This window comes from Cervus elaphus, chromosome 2 (genome assembly GCF_910594005.1).
Source record: "Cervus elaphus chromosome 2, mCerEla1.1, whole genome shotgun sequence".
Classification (NCBI taxonomy): Eukaryota; Metazoa; Chordata; class Mammalia; order Artiodactyla; family Cervidae; genus Cervus; species Cervus elaphus.
The window spans coordinates 2,444,088-2,464,244 of NC_057816.1; the positions used below are offsets into that span (position 1 = coordinate 2,444,088).

General features: G+C 48.6%; 1 protein-coding gene across 2 annotated transcripts in view; it reads right to left on the bottom strand.

Annotated features, from left to right (window-relative positions):
• Nucleotides 1–13,834, bottom strand: part of NAP1L4 (nucleosome assembly protein 1 like 4) — a 50,141-nt gene extending 36,307 nt beyond the window's left edge. The window contains exon 1 of one of the 2 annotated variants that reach the window (XM_043923919.1): nucleotides 13,714–13,834. The gene's annotated coding sequence lies outside the window, so the exon portion shown is untranslated. Of the gene's footprint in view, nucleotides 1–13,689 lie in introns of both variants that reach the window. The other variant, XM_043923929.1, reaches the window with a different exon arrangement.
• Between the last annotated feature and the right edge of the window lie 6,323 nt (nucleotides 13,835–20,157).

Below are 20,157 nucleotides of genomic sequence, written 5' to 3' on the forward strand. Positions count from 1 at the left end.
CCTTAATTTAAAAATACTTAATTGCTAAAAATATGGTAACCATCACCTCAGTATTCAGCAAGTTGTAACATCAAAGATCTCTGATCACAGATCACCATAACAAATAAAATAATACTGTGAGAATTACAAAATGTCACAGATACATGACATGAGCCAATGCTGTCAGGAAAATGCCATCGACTGTCGTGCTGACATAGAGTTGTCACAAATCTTCAACTTATAAACAACACAGTCTCTGTGAAGCCCAACACACGAGGTACACCAGTGTGATTCAGCTCGTTGAGCTGAAGCATCCAAAGGTAAGGATGCAGTCTCAAGAATCTCACACACCCAGCACAGAATTTACCGCCTTCATGCTTCAGTTAGGAACCGTTAGTTAGCAAACTATGCAAGAGCAAGACTCATTTAGGAGATTTCTTGTAAGTAGTGCCACTTACAATGAGGTGCCACTATGACACCACCAAAGTCAAGTCACAGGAACTTCACCAGAGGAGGAGGGGAGATGGGGAGCAGGCTGAGACTGTCACAGTGAGTGAGAGTGAGGCACACAGAGACCAAGAAGACTTCAGAGGGTAACATGGCCTGCTGAAAGGTGTGGCGTGGAGGGGGAACTCCACACAGCCTCAGTAGTCTCAGATGCAAAGACCCAGCCTTTGCTAAGAGGGCAGCAGCAGGCACCGCTCTAAGACATGTGATATCCTCAGGCCAGGATCTAGCTGTGGGCGGCAGTAACCCAGGGATCAGTTTTGGATAAATATCCTGAGGGCATTCCCTTCTTTCTCACACACAATAAGGAAAAGGGGTAGCTGATAATCTGTGTATCCAAGGTTCGGTGGATTTATTAAACTTTCCTTCAAAGGCTAACTATCGTGTTGGAGAAGACTCTTCGAGTCCCTTTGACGGCAAGGAGATCAAACCACTTAATCCTAAAGGACATCAACCCTGAATATTCATTGGAAGGACTGATGATGAAGCTGAAGGTCCAATACTTGTGGCCACCTGATGCGAAGAGCCGACTCATTAGAAAAGACCTGATGCTGGGAAAGACTGAGGGCAGGAGAAGAGGACAACAGAGGATGAGATGGTTGGATGGCACCACCAACTCAATGGACAATAGTCTAAGCAAGCTCTGGGAGGTGGTGAAGGACAAGGAAGTCTGGCGTGCTGCAGTCCATGGAGTCGAAAAGTCAGACATGAGCAACTGAACAACAACAACAAAACTATCCTCGTCATCCCAAACAAGGTCAGATTTATTGCTCTTTAGAAAGGCATACAGGACTTCCCTGGTGGTCCAGTGGTTAAGACTCTGCACTTCCACTGCTGGGGGTGTGGGTTTGATCCCTGGTCAGAGGACTAAGATCCTGTGAATTGCATGGTGAAGCCCCTTTCCCGTCCCCTGCCCAAAAAGGCATATAAGGGCACAGTCATTAAAGAGAAGTTTGGAATCCAACTGCAATAATAAACCACTAGCCAAAGGAAACCCCGTAACTGACACTTGAAGAGTCTGGAGAGTTTAAAATGCCTTGAGGTCTATCAGGATCTGGGTGTATTCTCTGCTCCGAGATTAAATGTCCTAGATATCAAACATGTGTTTGGACAAACTGCAGTTTTTCCTTACATCCCTTACATCCCTTAATGGCTAAGATTTTTAACAGGTGAACAATGTTTTTGTGGAAATTCTGGGAGGGCGAGCAAAGCAGCAAACCATCTATACATTGCAGTGAGGTGGTACCTCCAGAGAACTCTATATGTCATTTAAGCAAGCCTTTAAAACCTGTGAGAAGGGCTTCCGTGGTGGTCCAAAGGTTAAGAATCCAGCTGCCAACGCAGGAGACAGGAGTTCCATCCTTGGACTGGGAAGCTTCCACAGGGCAACTGAGCCTGCGCCACGGCTGAGCCCACGCTCCGGTGCCCGCGAGCTGCAACCACCGAGCCTGCGACCCTAGAGCCCCCGACCCCAGAGCCCGAGCGCCAGGAGATGCTACCACGAGAAGCCCACGCACCACGGGACAGGGGCCCCCACTCGCTGCAAGCAGGAAAAGCCCACAAGCGCCAACAAAGACCCAGCACAGGCCAAAAACAACTTTTAAAAATGCCTTAAAAAACAAACTGTGAAAAAGGGAACCTCAGCAAAGCCCCCGACGCATGACTGTCCAGGTACATTGTTGTCCTTCCCAAGCAAAGGCTGGAAGTTACATTTATCAACAGGAATAAAAAAAAAACCACCAAACACTACATAAGTTGCCCACAGTGAAAAAGTTGCTTCCAGCAGAGATGAACACCAATAGTAGCACGTGGGGGTTAGGGACGGCGGGGCAGCAAGGAATCACAACGCTGCTTGCCGCCCAAGGCCCTGGACACACCCCGCCCGGGTGGTCAGCTTTCTGACAGGTCAACGGGCTCAACAGGGACGAGCGCGCGGCCCAGCGCGGCCCAGTCTGGGACAGAACTGGGTCCTGAGCACCGAGCGCGGCCCTGCGCCAACCAACAGGGGAGGCCGTCTCCCCCGCCTCCTCACCGGCAGGACGGGGCAGCCCGCGCGTCCGCTGAGGTTGCGGGTTCTCAGAGGGTTACCACTGTTTGAATTTCCGATTTCAGCAACCCGTTCTCCGAGGCCAGATCCGCCATGCGTCTCCATCTTCTGGAGCTGTCTTTCTTTCGGTGTCATCTTCAGGGATCCAGGCCAACTGACTGGCCAGACTGACAAGACCAAGGTAGACACTGTCTCCAATTCTATACAGGTTGTTCCAACAGGATAAGTCTCTGGTTAGGTCTCTTACAAACACGCAATCAGAAGCCACCTCTGTGGACTCAGCATCGGTAGAGAAGCCTGACTGGGCCCTGAGGACAACGCGGAGCCTGCTGTCATAGCCGCGGACGGACACGGCAGGCCTCTGGGTGCACGCCGGCCTCGCACTCCGGCCCAGGGACTGGGGGCTGGCTCCAGGCTCCATGCAGGTTTTCGGCTGTACCGCAGCTTGGTCACATCAAAGGGCCAGTAGTTGGTTTCGTTTAAGCTTCAGGGATCGTTCAGGGTTTTCTCAGCTGGTTGCCCTGGTCCAGCGTTAGGCCTAACTTATCTGAGACAAGCACACGGACTGACTGACACAGGCCGGAGGGACAGAGCTGGCAAATCGGGGTCACAGGACTAAACTCCTCCCCAGGGCTAAGAGGATGCTATTACCTTGGGAAAGTCCATGCAGCCCTAAGCTTGACCTTTGCCCATGGGGTGTAGGAAACCTGCTATGATTTAGTAGGATCCTCAGGTCTGATTTTGAAAGGGAAAGTTTTAATGGGCTTGGCTGGTGAGGTTTCAGTGAGAAGAAAGAAAGGAAGTTCGGGTAAGGGGCAGGGAGGATAAGGAGGCAGCAAAGAGAGATACTGGAGAAGGAAATGGCAACCCACTCCAGTATTCTTGCCTGGAAAATCCCAGAGAGAGGTTGGTGGGCTACAGTCTGTGGGGTCGCAAACAGTCGGACACGACTGAGTGACTAAGCAGAGAGATAGAGGAGATGGAGGAGCAGGGGTAGGAAGGACCTCAGCTGACACCAAGGAAGAGGCCTCCGACATTTTACAGACCCACCTCCCATTGTTTACCAGGTTCCATTTGGAAACAGCGTTTGGTAAGGAGGCAATTGTATGATCCTGAACACATTTAGAAGGCTCCAGAGAACAATTACAGTAACGACTCCATGTGGATGGTTCAATCTGGTAGCTGCAGTTTTCTAACTTGGAGAAAAACAAGTTTGGGGCAAGCAAAGGTTCCTTGGAATTCAGTTATCCTTAGTAAGACTGATCCATTTAGTTAAAAATCCACGTATTTGTTAGTGGAAAGACCCTTAAACACATCCGAGTCCCTGAAGGGGCCACCTTTAGAACCTTCGGATGACTGGGATCCCGCTGTGGATTCAGAATGAAACAGCGCTCACCAGACAACCTGTCCCTACCCAGACCCCAAATACAGTCAGAGAGCTGATCCACAAAGCAGGGCTTGGGATCCGAGGGGAGACTTCCCAAATGAAGTCACGGCGGCCTGCGGGAGGAAGGGCACCTAGGGCTCGCTGGGGTCCCCTGCTCACTGGAAGGGGTCATTCCTTGGAGGGTGTCTCCTCTGGAGCCCACATCTCACACCATGCAATGACAACCTACAAGAAAGGAGGCAAACTGAGGCCAGCTCAAGTTACCAGAAACCGAGTTTATCTGCAAGAGCAGAACTGCATGTGGAACACGCAAACTCAAGTGAGCGACAGGCGAGTCTGCAGGTGGAGGGCAGGCTGCATCTGTGGGCACAGAGTGCAAAAGGAGAAAACCCAGCGAGGAGCCGTGCGGCAAGTTCACTGACCTGAAGATGGACAGAGCATGCTGGCAGATGCCGGCTGGTTAGAGCATAAGGCTCAAACTTCTGCGAATTGGCAATTTCGGGAAGTCAGTCTCATAGTCTTTAACCGTCATCTTCCTGAGGGTGCAAGCACGAGTTTCCCATTCGTATCCTTTGATTCCATTTCAGATGAACATCCTTGCAGATTTCAAACTCAGAGCCTGGTGACCCTTCCCCACCACCCCCACCGCCCACTTCACTTCCTGCTGCCACTCCCAGCGCTCAATTCAACACGGCTGCTGCACTGTTGGAACAGGGGACAATCCCCCGCCCAGTCAGGGTTGGGGCCAGCACTGCAGCAGCACCCCAAGACACCCCCGTCCACAGACAGAGTGCTCACCACGCCCCTGTCCTGCTCACCACGCCCCCGTCCTGCTCACCACGCGGCAGTCTCAAGGACTGAAACGGCAGCCGACGATAAACATCTGGCAATGGACAAACGCCCTCCTGCAGGACAGAGGTCAACGAGGTTCACCTCCCACAGGACGCCACCACTCCAACATGACACCACACGGATACAGACATCCTATTCTGGGTGACGCGATGACAAAGCAGTTGAACACAACAGAACATTCCCCATGCCCCCAGAAGGTGCTAAATCAAGGAAAGAAAAACAAACAAGGAGTTTAAAAAATGGAAAATACTTCAAGGTCAAAACAACACAAACCCAGAACTCAACACTGAATACAAAGCACACACACAGTAATCTGGTTTTGATCTGGGTTTGAGAACCATTCCTATCATTTCCTAGCTGTGTAACCTTGGTTTCAACATCCATAAGCAGGGCCTACCTGAGAGGGAGCAGTGAAGAGGGGATGAAACACAGAAGGGCCCAGGACGTGATCTATTCCAGGCCTCTCTCGACTGTTACAACTACAAAATGTTGTTAGATCCTACTTACCGCTTGCCACAAAACCTACAAACCAGGGTACTTTGTAAACATGACCACCCTTATCTGAGAAACAATAACCTAGTATAGGGACACATTACAAACATGCGGGAGTTCAGTCAGTCAAGCTTCAGCACCACTGTTTAAATAAAACTTTCTCAAAATAGAAAGTTATAAGGAATTACCAAATTTGCAGGTTTAAGAACTATAACCATCCATTTGTATTAAATGTTAGCATACTTAGTTTAATATTAATTTTATGAAAACACAGATCCAAACCTCATCAAAAGGATCTCTTACTTTTAAAAGGCAATTAAGTTGAAATATGAAAGGAATACCAGGCAATAGAATATTCTAAAATTTCAAAAAAAACATAGCAGTTCAGTTTCCCTTCCAGGGTCAAACAAAAACCTTGAGCCTCTAACTCTAAATCTGGATTGGCATGCAAATTTCCATGATTACACAAATGAATATTCTGCTATTTATATTTATAGACACCTCACAATTCTATTTATGGATTAAACTTATTTTTTTACCACAAACTTTTCATAAGGGAAAACATTTTGGTTGCAAATTATTCAATATAACTTTAAATTCTTAATTTTTAACTGAAAACATTTAGCCCATAGAGAGTAATTCCGTAATTTCAAACTGGGCCACTGTCAAGAGACAAGGTGTGAACTGGGGAATATGGTCGCCCTTCACATAACCAAACCTGTTTATACATGTATGACCTATCTTAAGTCAAAGGTCTTCAATATCTTCCCATAAGATAACTGAATGATTAAAATGAACTTAAATGTAATCCATATATTTCAGTAAGACTTTAGAATTTCAACAGAGTCTGTAATTCTTATTAAATGAGGGTGGCCGTCAAATGAACCCCACAGCACAATCACTTGGCCCACATGAAAGTCTGAGGGCTGGTGATCCCGCTCTATCCACCTAAGGTGGAGCCCGAGCAGTCCTCCAGGACTCCTAGGCCACATTCTGGCCCAGGGCAGAGAAGCCATTCTATTCCAAGAAGGAATCAGGGTCTACCCCCAGGACATCCCAACGCCTCCACCCACAGACCCCGGCCCGGTACCGAGCCTCATCAGGGGCATCTCTGTCACTGCACTCCTGAGCTCCGGGAGTTAACTGTGTTGGATTCACTTTGCCAGCCGGTAAGTGAAAACACATCCCGAGTAAACAATCAGATCACTTATGTAAATAGCTGAAACAATAGAAAATGTCTCTGTAAATCAACAAACTCTTCAATATACTTGTAATCTCTTAGCATTTAAAAAAAAATTGTCCAGGTCCTAAACTCATACAAGTAGTCTTAAAATTATGTTCAAACTGATTTCAAACATGTGTAATGACTGACAATCTTACATGCACTTTTTCTTTTGTCATGATCAAAAAATTATTTAAAAAATCATATATATAAAAAAAATCATATATAGTACATGTTTACAGATGAACCAAGACTAGCAAGTAGTTAATTTATGTCACCAAATATTAGTTATATATAGGGGAACCACAACTTCTGTATTTATCTGAAGCTTTTTATTAGCATGTTTTTTAGAAAAAGAATGGATAAATGATTCAATGTCGCTGAAGCTCCAATTCTCTGGTCACCGGATGCAAAGAGCCAACTCACTGGGAGACCCTGATGCTGGGAAAGATTGAGGGCAGGAGAAGAGGATGACAGAGGATGAGATGGTTAGATGGCATCACTGACTCAAAGGACATGAACTTGAGCAAACTCCAGGAGATGGTGAAGGACAGGGGAGCCTGGCGAGCTGCAGTCTATGGGGATGCAAACAGCCGGACACGACTCAGCAACTGACAAATGACCCATGTCTGCCTTCCCACTGAAGACTAAGTTCCACGAAGGCAGAGGTCTAACTACCTGCTCAACGCAGCCATCCCTGGGTCCAGCACAGGACGAGGCAGAAGACAAGGACCAGGCATTACTCCCCGCTGCCGAGGGACGGCCTGCCCACGAGCTGCCTATGTGCAGCCCGACATCAGCGACCCTTCACACTCGAAGCCTCTCCTAGGCAGGTTCTGAAGACACACAGGAAGTTACCTCTGTCCACGAGACAAGGGGAGACTGTCTCTTCAGAAGTTTGCTGGAGATCAAGCCCTCAGTTTTCACAAAGAAAGTAAGAAAGTTTCCTTTCCTTAACCAAAACAGTCTATTTTTACTGGAGGCACAGTGGTTCTTCATTGCTATAGCTCCAATTTCCTCCTCCTCTCTCTTCTCTGCAATTCTTTGTATATAACTGAATGAGTCAAACATTTAAAAGTTTTCTTAATCCGAGGTCTTGTCACCTTGTCAGTAACACTGTCTCCTCTATTTCAAACTGCAAACACCCAAGTCCCTATTCCTTCTTTCTACTCCTGTTTTCAAACGCACTGACCACTATCTAACTTAACTGTCTCCGACTGTGGAAACACGTGAGGGCAAGGTCTTTCATCGGTTTTGTTCAGTGCAATAAAATACCCCAGCCCTGGAACCCTAGAACTACCCAGCAGAGAGATGGCATTCACGGATGAACAGATGCAAGGCACGGAAAGCTACTTCACGGTAACTGGGTAAACAGCGCCGCTTCTTGTTGCTGTTTGCTGCCTAAGTCGGGGTCCAACTCTCCTGCGACGCCACGGACTGTGGCCTGCCAGGTTCCTCTGTCCATGAGACTTCCCAAGCAAGGATACTGGAGAGGGTTGTGTTGCCATTTCCTTCTCCAGGGCATCTTCCTGACCCAGGAATCAAACCCGCATCTCTTGCATTGGCAGGCAGATTCTTTACCACTGAGCCACCTGGGAAGCTGGATAAACAACTACTAACGTTTTAGATTAGAACATCCCCAACTTCATTCTTAAACCTGTGCACGTGTTTAAATTGTACAGTCGCTCTTTCTACCACACAACTATTACACAGAAATCATCTTAGCTTGTTTTCGAACAGGCTTTTGGGAATAAAATGCAGAGAGAGAGTGTGTGTGTGTGTGTGCGTGCGTGCGTGCGTGCGTGCGTGCGCGCGCGCGCGCTCAGTCATGTCTGACTCTTTGCGACCCCAGGGACACCAGACTTCTCTGCCCGTGGAATTCTCCAGGCAAGATTACTGGAGTGGACTGCCATTCCCTTCCCCAGAGGAACTTCCCAATCCAGGGATCAAACCCTGGTCTGCATCGCAGGCAGATTCTTTACCGTTCATTAAAAAAAAAAAAAAAAGTCCCACAGATCCAGAATGGAAGCACCTTTCGTAACAGCTGACAGAGTATATTTTAAGAGGAAAATTAAGGCTACACAGTGAATTGCCAAGATCAAACGGCAGAGTTCATGAAGTGATCTTTTGTAGTTTTGCCCCTATAGAAATACACTGCCTCTCCTATTACTAAATACTCATGAAATTTAAAATTCAATGGCAAACAACGTAAAGTGGCCCTGCTTTCTCTGAAGAGAAGAGGGCAGAAAACCAAAGGCTGTCAAACAAAAACAAATACACGGCATCATAAACTACTTCTTGAAAACTCCATTAACAGTCTAACACAAAATTCTTCACTACCCATTAGTAAGGGTAGTGCTCAAGAAAAAATATATCACAAGTGCAGTTTAGGAAGGCAAGTGTTCACTGAACCAGGAGACAGTGTGCAAATTAAGCAATGCTGGAGGAGAGCGATTTCCTGCAGTAACCCTGCACCAGCTACTTTCTACTTCTGAAATCACCCCAGTGGTAGAGCAGTCTAAATAAGTCATATCAGCCTTTTATTAGGTTGGTACAAAAGTAATTGATGTTTTGGATCCTGAATTTTAAATCATTATAACTAGGCTCAAACACATCTTTATTAATCAAAATAAAAACCATTACAACCAACTCATTTTTGCCAATGAGAAATAAGTTGGTTTATTTCTCTAGAGTAAAAAAATCTGTGTTCAGGATTTAATCAACTCTTGGAAAGCATTTTCTGCCTCCTGCTGGCTGTGCAAGTGCTTTCCCTGCCAAAAGCTGTCCAGATGTTTGAAGAAGTGGAAATCAGTTGGAGAGGTCAGGTGAATACGGTGGATGAGGCAAAACTTCGTAGCCCATGTCGTTCAACTTCTTAAGTGTTGGCTGTGTCACATGAAGTGAGAAGCTGCTGTGGAGAAGAATTGGGCCCATTCTGTTGACCAACGCCAGCTGCAGGCACTGCAGTTTTTGGTGCATCTCGTCAATTTGCTGAGCATACCGCTCAGATGTAATGGTTTTTTCTGGATTCAGAAAGCTGTAGCGGATCAGCAGACCAGTGACCAGGCCCTTTTTCTGTACAAGTCCGGCTTCGGGAAGTGCTCTGGAGCGTCTTCTCAGTTCACCAACTGAGCTGGTCATCGCCAGTAGTTGTATAAAATCCACTTTTCATCCCACATCACAATCTGATCAAGAAATGTGTGTTGTTGTTACATTATGAGAAGACGAAACATCAAAATTGCGATTTTTCTGATTTACAATCAGCTCACAAGGCACCCATTTAACAAGCTTTTTCACCTTCCCAGTTTGCTTCAAATGCCGAACGACTACAGTATGCTCAACGCTGGGCTCTTCAGCAACTTCTCATGTAGTTGCAGGAGGAACAGCTTCGACGATGCTCTCAACTGTAGTCGTCAACTTTCAATGGCCGGCCACTACGCTCCTCATCTTCAAGGCTCTGGTGTCCTTTGCAAAACTTCTTGAACCACCAATGCACTGTACTCGTTAGCACTTCCTAGTTGTTGATGCTGCAAGTTGTCTCTGCTGCTTTACAGCCCATTTGAAGTCAAATTAAAAAAAAAACTCTCGAATTTGCTTTTTATCTAATATTTCTACAACCTAAATACAAACCACAAGTCATTAGCAAAAAACAAAAAGCAAGAAATGCACATTAAAATGATGTATAACATTCCACATTTATTTTAGAATATATTCCAATATCAAACAGCAAAGTCAACAATGAAAACCATAATTACTTTTGCACCAACCTAATATTAAACCGTAACTATGTCCGCACCATCTAACACTCCGGCCGCCTAAACGCCTCTTCCTTTAAAAAAACAGAAAAGTAAGCACTCTCCAAACAGCAGAACCAGACCAATCTCCAACAAGCTCCTCAACACCGCCTTATTATTCAAACACGCCATCACTCAGAGCACCGGTTCTTCCCTGTTTCATATAGCTGATGGCCCTTTAGGGCTTTGGGAATTTAAACCACCCACTGGCCCACAGACACTATCCATATAAAAAAAACAAAAAAAACCCACCCTTGGTTCTCTGGCAAAACTTTCAAAAACTACAACACAATCAAAACAATCTTAAACCATTTTAAAACTGTGGACAATAAACAAAAAGGAAGAAAAGTAACTGAATGTAAGTAATTTTGAATTCTATTAGCCCATGTATGGATTTACATTTGAAGTCACACCTCCTGAAGCTAGGAGACTATTTACTTGCTCAAAAAAAAAAAAAAAAAGGAAAGGATTTCAATTTCAACCCTAGTTGGCCAGAAGTTGCAGACATGGAATTATTAAGGCTTTCAATATTAAGAAGCTAGTAAAAACCCTGACAGGTTAATGGAAATAGTAAGAGTCAAGCAAGAATTCACAGGCTGTAATGCACTGATGAACACATACCAACTCTAAGCCCTCAATTTCTATAAAATCATGATCTCAGATTAAAATTTCTCAACAGAAAATATCACAGAAGGGTCTGATAATCTAAATGGTCAATTCACAAAACTACAGTATCTGTACACTTTTAGAGGGCAACAATCCTAAAACCTAAGTATCCTTTCCAGAATTCAGTTTACTAAACCTATCAAACCAAAAGTGATAAAATCAACTATTGCAAAGAATTCAATTTCTCCAATCACTATTCTATATTTTCAAAAATAATGCAAAAGTCACAAAAGTATTTGGATGTTAATTTGAAATACAAAGGCACAAATAACAGTGGACATTCTGAATTAGTAACATGGGTCAAAAAAAGACTGCAAAGTAGTAACAGGTGTAAGACAGCACTACAGTGTTGAAATTATTTTATATAATTATAAATAACTATTTTGAGAATAATTATTCTCATCATTCCATGAGAAGAGACCTCAAACTTCCAGTGAAAGCTTTCCTAAATAAACTCACTAACAGTCACATTTTACCTATAAAACGATCTCCCTTTGTCACTATAATTCTATAGGAAATTAAGTCTTGCAATGGTATTTTTATTGATCAAGTCTTCAATCAATCCTTCCAAATCTCAGAATAGGATACTTTACCTTCAAAAGATGAAAGAAAAAAATTTCCGTTACAAAACAAGTTAAAAAAAAGCAGCTAATAAATTGAGAAATTTCATTTTCTAGCATTTCTTTCTTCCGGCAGCTCTGCCTCAACAAGCTAACCACTAACAGATAACACTAATGCTTAAGCCACCTTCCTCTGCTTCAGCACTCACTCAATCTTTTAAATATATTCCTACTCTAACACCACCTTTCTTTCTTGGAAAGTCTTTTTTATGTTAGCATATTATTTATCCCCCTAGCTATCATTAATCACTGTCTGTAATCATTTCCAGATTCTACTAAGGAAAGCACTTAGCCTTCTGTGAAATCACAAAATCTGGAGCTGGAAATAATCAACCAGCTTAAATCCTCAAAAGCTAGACTTCAGTTAGGCTCAGGGCAATAATAAAAACAACTTATTACAACTGTTCATCCTCTCTACAGAGAAGCTGTAATGTTAGGCAAAGCTCCCAGGTGGCTCACTGGTAAAGAATTCACCTGCCAATGCAGGAGACACGGGTTCAATCCCTGGTCTGGGGAGATCCCACATGTCGTGCAGCAACTAAGCCAGTGTGCCACAACTACTGAGCCTGTGCTCTGGAGCCTGGGGAGCACGACAACGAAGCGCGTGTGCCCAGAGCCCCAGCTCCACAGCAAGAGAAGCCAGCGCAGTGAGAAGCCCGCCCACCCCCCTCACTAGAGAAAGCCCTTGTGCAGCAGTGAAGGCATGGTAGGCCTAAATAAATTTAAAAAAAAAATTTTTTTTTTTTTTAAACAAAAAAAAAACTGCTTGCATTTTAACCCAAGTTCTGTCACCCTGCACACACCACTTTACTTAACCCTCTCAGGGCCTCAAGCTTCCTGAGTGGTTACAGGGGAAAAGAAGAGTGCTTATCTCAAAAGTCACTAGACTTCTGAAATGAGTCAACATAGGCCAAGAGACCTAGTGTGTAGGACAACTATTTATCACTTAAGAGGAACAGTTATTTTAAAAACAAGACAGCAATTTTAAAGACAACTTTTACGTTCAACGACTCATTCTGAGAACTTTCAAGAGCCTATTCTAATACTTCGCAGCGTTGCTGTCGTTGTTCAGGGCCCTGGTTGTGCTCGACTCTTTGCGACCCCGTGGACTGTGGCCCACCAGGCTCCCCTGACCGTGGGATTTCCCAGATGAGAATACTGGAGGGAGGTTCCCGTTTCCTTCTCCAGGGGATCTTCCGGACCGGGGATGGAGCCGGGGCCTGCTGCACGGACAGGTGGGTTCTTCATCACTGAACCACAGGGACAGGTAAGGGGCGGGGCGGGGGGGGGGGGTCCCACATGAACCATAGGCCCGCAGACAAGGGAGGGTACGGGCACGACCGGCCAGGAACACGACCCCCGCCTTCTTCGGGCCCAAAAGGCTTCATGCTGAACCCAGACTCGGAGTCACGGAGGACGGTGCGAAGTCTGATCGCGACTGGGCAGCCCTCTGCTGGGACCCACAGAAAGCATTCGGGAAACCGGACTGGGGAGGGAGGGAAACGTGGCCAGGCAGTCAGGTTCCAACAGGCACCCCGCTGTGACTGCCTTCACCATCTCCGGACGCGCCGGGCTCGTCGGCCGGCCGCGCTTCTCCGCCTGCAGGATGACGCGGCCGCGCCGGCCCGTCCGGTTCGTGGCGCCGCCCGGCCCCGACGACCGCCAGGGTCACTCAAAGTGCCGCCGCGCCAGCAAACCCGGGCCCGGAATCCGCGGCTGCCGCGAATCGCGGTCGCTCCGCCCCGGGGAAGGGCTCCGGGGCCGAAAACAAAGGCCCCGGGCGGCTCCGCGTCCCCCCGGGCACTCGCGGCCCGGCCCGCGGCCTCAACCTCCCCCCGGACGTCGCAGGGCCAGCGGGCGGGGGGGCTAGCGGGGGCCGCGCGGGAACAAAGCGCTCCTGACCCTCGGGCCGCGCGGACACCTGCCGGCGCCTCCCGGCCGCCTGCCGGGCCCCGCCCGCCTCCCCACGGGCTCCGCTCCGGCCCGCCCGCTCCCCGCTCCGGACGCTCTGGGCCCGGCCCCGCCCCTGGCGCCGCGGCTCCCCAAGACGGCCCCCTGCGCGGCCGCCGCCAGCCCGGTCCCGGCCCCGGCCCCGGCCCCGCCGGCCCCCACAGACGCGTTACCCGGCCGAGCCCTCGCAGCCGCACCTCACGCCTCCTGCGGCAGTAGCGGCAGCCGTCTGGGCTTCGCTCGCTCCGGGACTGCGCCGCCGTGTCCGCTAACAACGCCGCCGCCCATTGGCCGAGTTCGCTGTCACCGCCCTCCTCGAGCAAAGCGGGCTGCTATTGGACCAGAGCGGAGCAAATCCGCTAGGATTCGGCGCCGCCAGCTACGGCCAATCGGAGGCCGTCCCGGGGACGCGGCGCCTAGACCCGTGCGCTCATGCAAATAAGGGCGTGTGACGTCACCGGGGCGCGCGCCCGCGTTCCTTCCGCCTCTTTAAGGGGCAGGGGCGCGCGAGGCCCACGTGGAGAACGCTCGCTGCTGCGCAGTCGTCTGTGCAACCCGGGCGCCATCCCTTTCGCCCCCGCCCCCCCCCCGCTTGCGCAGTCCATTCTCCACCCCAATTGCCCAATCCCTGACCTGTGCAGCCCCCCACCCCCGACTCGGGGGCACCCCTCTCCCCTCCCCAGCACCCCGGGGCCCTGGGCAGTGGATAGGATTCCTCCCTCGCCCCCTGGTACCCCGGGTTGAGCTCAACTCGCAGGAACGCGCGCTGACCCCGCCGACATCCGCGATTCCCTAGCCCAGGCCTACCCCCTCAGGTCCCCAGGTTCGTCCTGCCTGGAGGGCTTGGAGCGTGGAGTCCCCTCTTCCTTCCCCACCCTACCCCGCACACTCACGGGCTCTCCCAGGACAACGCCCAGGCCCGCGTGCCCAGCGTCTCAGACTGGTTCTGGCCTGGCTGACCGCCCCCCGCCCCGCCCCCGACCAGAGGAAGGGCTGCGCCGCTGGGGCTGGGGTACCGACCCCGGCCTCCCCACGACACACTTCCAGGAGAACTTAAGCGCTGGAGTGAGATGAGATGACAGTTCGGTGGAAACCGACATCCCACAGGCCCCGGCTTCTGAGTGTTTCTGGGCGCTCTCTTCAGTTGAGGGATCGTTTTTTGTCCCTTTCTTCTGAAACTACTTTTTTTGAATGAGGCTCCTCCTGAAACGGTTCTAACTTTGAGCAAGTTTTATGGGGGGAAAGTTGGAAACCATCTAGAGGTTCCTGTTGGAGGGACTATTAAGGACATACAGTCAGTAACCGCAGGGTGGCTAGCGGGTGCCCAGGTGTGACCCCCAACGCGGGGACCTGCATCTGTATTGGGAGCAGGTATGGGATCCCAAGACTGACTTGGCTTTTCTGACTTTTCTGCAGTGACCTTGCTTTGCTTTTGGTAAGGATGGGGCAGAGCTGGGGGAGGAGGCATAAACTGCAACAGAAAAGAACCCCAGAATTTTCAGGTTTAGGGGTCTTCCTCCTCCTGTTTAATAAAGACTCATATTCACGAGGCCACTGAGTCTGGCCCTGCCCAGATGTTGGGGGTCGGTGCAGGTGTCAGGGAGCTGATGGAGTGCCCCCCCCCCCCCCATCAGCACTAGTTGGCTGAGCAGGCTGTGGGCTGACCACTGGACCTGGTCCTTGCTCCACTGGCTGCAGTGAGGCAGCCTGTCCTTCCTCAGGTCACTTTAGTGAATTGGTGGGAAGGTGGACGACCTTGTCCAAAGCCTTTCTGTTGGTAGCAGGACTGAGAATGCTGTCCCAACTTCCTGTGGCTGCCACAACAGAGGAACACAAACGGTGGGGCTTACAGAACACAACCACCTTGTTCTGGAGGCCGGAAGGCAGGACTGGGGAGGGGAGAGGGGTGTGCCAGAGTCGGGGGTGGGGGGGCTGCACAGGTCAGGTGTCACAGGGCTCAGTTCCCTCCAGGGGACTCCCGGGGAGGATCCTTCCTGCCTCTTTCAGCTTCTGGAGGCTCCGGGCTGTGGCTGCATCTCATGGCCTTCTCTGTCTCCATAGATCTTCTTTAAAAAATAAAATCAACCCAAAGCAGGGGTTTAATTCCTAACGGAATGATGAACTGACATTTTCCAGTAAAAGAAGATGAAGATCGTTTTGAGAAAGTCAAAATTATATGTAGGGCTCACGAGAAAGAATTGAGTATTATCAGGAATCTTTTTAAAAGCACAAAAGTTTTATTTAACATATGACCAAACAGTTAAAAATATCCCTACTCAAGTTCAGAAACACAATTCGTGCGTGTGTGCTCAGTCGCCTCTGACTCTTTGTGACCCCACGGACCGTAGCCCACCAGGCTCCTCTGTCCATGAAATTTCTCAGGCAAGAGTACTGGAGTGGGTTGCCATTTCCTCCTCCAGGGGATCTTCTCAACCCAGGGATGGAACCCTGATCTCCAAGTCTCCCACATTGACGGGTGGATTCTTTACCAGAGCCACCTGGGAAGCAATGTATTAGGAAAACATTACCCTCGTATTAGTCCTTTATTAATACAGTTAGTTGTTATTTAGTCCTGTGCTCCAAAAATGATATCTGAAACATTATCTAATTACTATGCTCACAAGCTAAGCAAAGGACTTTATTTTGAAATAGAAAAACAAAAAATTAAAAGAATTACAAAGGATGCAACTTAATTACACATTTTGCTGCATTTGTGTCTAAAGGAGTCAAATACTACTTCTGCATTAGGGCCCCTGGATAATTTTACATGAAACTTTTTTTTAATGAGACTCTTTAGTCCAAAGAGTTTTAGGTGCTAGGATGGACACCTAACTTGCTGTCGTCACCACTGAAGCAAAGAGATGTATTAACATGGCACAGCGTCTGTAGGAGTTAACGGATAAACCCATAGAAGGAGGTGAAGTGGCTTTCTCAAGGCCATGTCAGTTAAGAAGCAAAACTGCTAGGAGTTGAGTCTATTCCATTTGGAAAGTAAATCATGACTCTGAATTTAAAGGGTTCTCTGTGCTGACTTTTCTTGCCCTTATTCTTGCAGATAGTTCTGTATTTTCAACTACCAGCGGCAAGGACCATCACAGTTCTCCAGATCCCCTACCTCCCTGTTTCACATCTGTATATGTATTCCTGTTTTAATATAATTTGTAAAACGTTATTTATTTATGGTAGTGCTGGGTCTCTGTTGCCATGTGTGGGCTTGCTGTAGCTGCAGTGAGCAGCGGCTACTCTTCGTTGCAGGGTGAAGGATTCTCACTGCGGTGGCTCCTCCCATGGAGCACAGGCTCTAGGGCAGGCTCAGCGGCTGCAGCTCCTGGGCCCTAGAGCTCCGGCTCAGTCGTTGGGGCACACTCCCTCAGTAGTTGGAACCGTGTGCCCTGCCTTGGCAGGCGGACTCATCCATTGCACCACCAGAGAAGTCCCTGTGTATACTCTTGTTACAATGAGATTGTTTTTCCCACTTCCTCAAGGGCACTTTTGAAGGTTTCTGAGCTACCTTGGAACAAATACAATACTCTCTGAATACAGTTAAGTGTAAATGGCTATCCAAATTTTAGGTCTGATGAGTAGTTCCTTCTTTGCAATTACTCTTGCACAGTCCCGAGACATACAGCCTAGGGTGTGGCGTTTCTGTTGATCCTGGTTTTGCTGTGGCTGTTTTTAGTTAAGGTTGACTTAATAACATGATCAGCAGAATCAACTACAGCAGGGACAATAAGAGAAATCATCAAGCCCAACAAGGACTATGCAACTTGTATGAGATATTAATACATTAAAGTGGAAATCACAGGACCTCTCCAGTGGTCCAGTGATTACAACTTCGTCTTCTACCACAGAGGGGGCAGGTTCAATCCCTGGTCGGGGAGCTAAGCTCCCACCTGCCTCACAGCCAAAAAACCAAAACATAAAACAGAAGCAGTATTATAAAAATTCAGTATTAAAAAAAAATGGTCCACATAAAAAGAACCTTTAAAAAAAGAGCACACAGCACTGGGAAGACCCAGAAGATTCGGGTGGAGAGGGAGGTGGGAGGGGGGATCGGGATGGGGAACACATGTAAATCCATGGCTGATTCATGTCAATGTATGGCAGAAACCACTACAATATTGTAAAGTAATTAGCCTCCAACTAATAAAAATAAATGAAAAAAAAAAAAGCACACAACTAAGAGACAAGTTTAAAAGAAAGGTGGGCTATCCAAGTCACTTTGTTCAGCCGAAGACAGTAACAGTGCTACTGCCCCACAACCCGGGGGGTGGGGGCGGTGTGTGTGTGTGTGTGTGTGTAAGTCCCTTCAGTCAAAGGTGTTTCTTATTCTGTCTCCCCATTCCCCAGTGCAACTTCGCCCCTTAAAACCAAGCCAACACCTCTATCTGGGATTTAATGGAAGAAAAAGCAGCGTTTCCTTCTTAGATGAAAATGTTCTGTCAGACTCGTGGGGATGCTGTGTGTCCATATTGCATGTTAGGAGTGATGTCAAGTCTTGTCCAGTGTTAACTTTTGCCCTGAAAGTGTTAAGTCGCTCAGTTTTGTCTGACTCTGTGTGACCCTATGAACTGCAGCCCGCGAGGCTCCTCTGTCCATAGAATTCTCCAGGCAAGAATACTAGAGTGGGTAGCCATTCCCTTCTCCAGGGGATCTTCCCAACTCAGGGATGAAACCCAGTTCTCCTGCATCGCAGGCAGATTCTTTACCTCTTGAACCACCAGGGAAGCCCCAAACTTTTGTCCTACCTGCTGACATTGGGACCACTGTTCCTTGTAAATCATGAACCATCCAGAGAGTCACCCTGTCCTGGATTTATGATCTTGAGAAAGACTTTCACCTTCTTGGACAGTAGTTTCCTCATCTGCTAAAGAGGTGAGTGAGCTTTCAGACAACCTTTTAGTGCTACCATCCTGTGATGCTAGGGAATACAGTTTAATGCAGGCAATGTATTAGTATGTAAAAACATTTTGCTCAAGTGTCTGTTCTGATGACCCCAGCCGCATTCCAGGACCTGCAAATAGCTCAGGGTGGCTCATGGCAACTAAAGATAGCGTCTGGAAGTCCCACTGGGTGGTGAGCCCAGGCCGGTGCCCTGGGGTGCTCGCTGGGCCAGGCGGCACGCCGTGTCCCCGCCTGCCCGTGGGTGTGACAGGCAGATGTCGGGCTCAGAGTGATGCCAGCCTTGCCATCCCAAGCCCCCTGCCTGGGTCTGATGTCTCAGATCTCGGGCCCTGGGTCTTAGATTCCCCAACGGAAGCGGGAGCTGGAACCCCCTACAGCTGGCCTTGTCTGCAGCGGCTCTTTGGAAACTGCGCCAGGTCTCTTCACGTCTCTTGTGAGATCAGGCAGCCATCCTCACCTGCCTGCACTCTGCATTTTCTGCCCCGCTCCCCACATTACAGCCACAGATGGATTTAAACTAAGCAACCTGGCCCTGGAGCGGACCCTGGCCCTCGCCTCTTGAGGGGGGCCTCTGCTCAGTGAACAGCCCCCAGGGCTGGTAGAAGAGAGGGAGCCTGGGTCCCAGAAGCACCCACGTGCCTCCCCAGGGTGGTGGCACCCAGGTCATGATGCTCTCGTGACACAGACACATGGACACACAGAGGAAGTGGAAAATCACAGTATACTAACATCAGAAAACATCCTGTCTATTCTGTGCAGAGAGAGGGGTGCCCGACATGGGGTGTATCTGTAGACATACACCCTTAGAGGGAAGGAGCCAGGAGCTTGTCCCCAAAGTGTTACAGGCTCACTCAGAGATGGCCTTAAGAAGACACTCAGTCGCTATTTTGTTCTGGTAGTTTTCTGCATCATTTGAGTTTTTAGAATAACATCTGACTGTGTCGGGTCTCGGTTGTGGCGTGCAGTCTGTGGTTTTGTCCTGGTCTCAACTGCCCTGCAGCATGTGGGCTCCTGGTTCCGCGGCCAGGGATCGAACCCGCATCCCCTGGCATTGCAAGGCAGATTCTTAACCCCTGAACCACCAGGGAAGTCCCAAGATTTCATTTTTAAACTGTGACTCTGTAATTTTTTTTTTTTTTAATAATGAAAACGTGAAAAATTTCTCTTTGCGGAGAAGCAGGAAGACTTTGGGTTTCCCAGGTGGTGCTAGTGGTAAAGAACCCACCTGCCAATGCAAGAGATGTAAGACACGTGGGTTGGATCCCTAGGTTGGGAAGATCCCCTAGAGGAGGGCATGGCAACCCACTCCAGTGTTCTTGCCTGGAGCATCCTATGGACAGAGGCGCCTGCGGGCTGTGGTCCACCGGGTCGCAGTCAGACATGACTGAGTAATTGAGCACACACCCACACAGGAAGACAATTCTGGCTCTTAAAGCTGGAAAGAGGCTTCATACACACACACAAAGGAAACAAAATTTTACTGGTGAATTGATATTTTCCAAGTTAAAAAAAAGTTTTTCACCCCATCTTGTTCCAGAAGGTTCTGCAGTGGCTTGTGAGGGTACAAAGACCAAATGCAAAGGGGACAGCAAGGACTCTGCTGACCAGGCTGCGGTGGGGTGGCGAACCTCCTGGGCCCCCCACACCCCCTGCAGGCACCCTGGGCGGGGCCAGCCCCCCACTCCCCACCCGATCCTTCGCAGCTGCAGGGCAGGACTCATGTTCTCCACTAAAGA